Consider the following 2,746-nt stretch of genomic DNA (forward strand, 5'->3'; position numbering starts at 1 on the left):
CAATTCAGTTTATTTCAGTTCTTAATTATACTATTATTCATGCAAATTATACAAATCAAAATTGCCTTGGCAAATACTATCCAACAACAAAAAGACGATCCAAGGGTGAATTTTGGGGATGAAGCGATAAATTATTATAAGATTAAATATATTTATTTTTACCTTATTAAAAAATTCATTTCAATTAAATTGCTCTCTTAAACAAAAGTTTACAAGTCAACTATAGAAAATGACTCCAAAAGAAAGAGACAAAATAGTTAAAAGATAGAGATAAAAGCGGGGGACTAAATTCTTCTTTCTCGGGCCCTTAAACATGATATTTCAATTATTATTTCTTTAATTCACTGAAATTCTGTGCTAAAAATATAAATTAAAAATAAAAATATTTATAGACTTCACTAGTAAGCAAATAATCAAACAATCGACAAAAATAAAAATAAAAATAAAAAAATAAAATAAAAAAAAATTGATAGAATCTGTCAAATTGTCACAATTTGTGTAGCCTCGTGTACGGCTTGTTTGTGGCGTTAGGCGGCGTAAAATGATTTCCGTACTAAATTAAATTAATTACTAATGATAATTAATTTGATGTTAATACCAACTTTAGTGAATTAATCAAAGGATTATACGCCAGTTGTCTTGTGATTTGAGGGATTCACGTGCTGTTTCATAAAAGTTGGACCAACCTTGTAATTTTCTTGGCCTTGTGTTTCAATGTGGTGCCCATCATGTTACCACTTTTATGTTTATATAACCTTTTTGCTTACCTGTATATTTGTTTTAGCTTGTCATTGTTTAAGGATATGATTTTGCTTAACATAAATTCTTAGAGGGGTATAGATTAGTATCTATAAGTATGTATGATGACATCAAATGCGCAATGTGTAATTTTGTCATATATTCAACGACACACTCCATATTACACTGGTTATGGTTATCATGTTTGTGTGTATGAAGTCGAATTGTTAATGGTAAACAATTAGAATAGAACCAATCCCAAACGCACGAAGCTTATATTTTCTAATTTTTGTAATGCCAACGTTGAACATGTTGATTTCGTTATTGTGAAAAATGCAATAATACATCAGTTTCTGATTAATCTACACCAATGTCAATAAGATACTTTTACCCTCAATGTGTTGTATAAATGATGATTAGAGCCATAATCAAATTAAAGTATTCTTGTCAATATGGGTCTATAATAAGAAATTTAATTTGTATGTATTGATTTCATCCTTCAGAATATTTCAATTTTAGATTTTTAGTAGTGTTAGATTTACATTTAGTATTTTTATGTTTTACAAGAAATTTTGTCTAAAACCACCCGTTAAATACTGCTTTTTGTCAAAAACCACCCACTTAAAAATATGTTGTCTAAGACCACCCAAAGACAAATTTTTGTTGTCAAAAACCACCTGGCTCAACATTCCGACATTGACTATTAACTACGACGTTGACTGGGGGCATGTGACTTGCACGTGACTATTACTGACCACCCACCAAACCACATCACCACCATCACTAACCCAGCCACTGTCACAACCGCCACAACCACCCCAAAACCCAGCAAATTCCACCCTTCACCCGAAACTAACCTAGGAAAACCCACCTACCAGCCACGAAAACGCAGCCACCTCCACCAATCATGAAAAGTCGAAAACGCAACCACCTCCACCACCTTTTCCAGATCTAAGACCACTAACCAAAAACCCACCACAACCGCTCTTCTTCTTTTTTCCAAATTTACCCACACCACTTTAGAAACCTACCCCCATCACTCATAACCTTAGACCCACACCCCAAATACCTCGTCATGCCTTGAAAACCCAAACCACTCTGCCATGTCCTCACGCTAATTCCCCACAACTAACCTCACAACCTTGTTATTGAAATAAAAAATTAAGGATTATTGAAGGATGTTGTTGCTATTCAACAATGGGGGATAGTATTTTCAGATTAAAGGGCTAACAATGGAGGTAGAACAGAGAGAGGAGAGCGAAGAGAGGAGAAAGATACAGGGTAAGCAAAAAAAATCGAGGGGGAAAAAAAAGGGGAAGGGGGGGTGATTTAAAGTCACGTGCGTAGTCACGTGCCCGGGGTCAACGCCGAAAATTGAAGTCAAGGTCAGAAAGTTGAATCGGGTGGTCTTAGACAAAAAAATTTGTATTTGGGTGGTCTTATACAACATTTTTTTAAGTGGGTGGTTTTTGACAAAAAAACAGTTTTTGACGAGTGATTTTAGACAAAATTTCCTATTTTACACAACATATAAATCAACAAAAATAGTCATTTAAAACACAAAAAAAGTATAAATTTTCAAATGTTACAATTAAAAGAGGATTGAGGAAGTATTAATGAACAATGCGATGATCAAAGTGGAATATTGGAATGGAGCACATATATTCAAGTAGAATAAGAGAAAAACAAAATTAATATATATGATGATCAAATCTATCACTCCTTGCAGACACCCAAATGTGTCTCCCTAAAAACCAAACTCAGTCATGAGTACCTTTCACGTCACTTGATTATCGAACGAGGTGAAAGTGTGAAAAGTCTTGTAATGCGGTTGTTTTAATAGAAATCTTTCCTTCTGTTTTCGAAAATATTCCTTTTCTTACCCTGTTTACGAAAATAGCTAGTCCAATTTAGCTTGGTCCATGACAAGGGTCCGATAATAGTGTAGTTGGATCGGTCTCGCAAAGAGCTTTCCAATGATATATTATAAGCCCAATTCCGATGAATG

The sequence above is a fragment of the Chenopodium album genome, chromosome 16 (assembly GCF_948465745.1).
Source record: "Chenopodium album chromosome 16, dcCheAlbu1.1, whole genome shotgun sequence".
Taxonomy (NCBI): Eukaryota; Viridiplantae; Streptophyta; class Magnoliopsida; order Caryophyllales; family Amaranthaceae; genus Chenopodium; species Chenopodium album.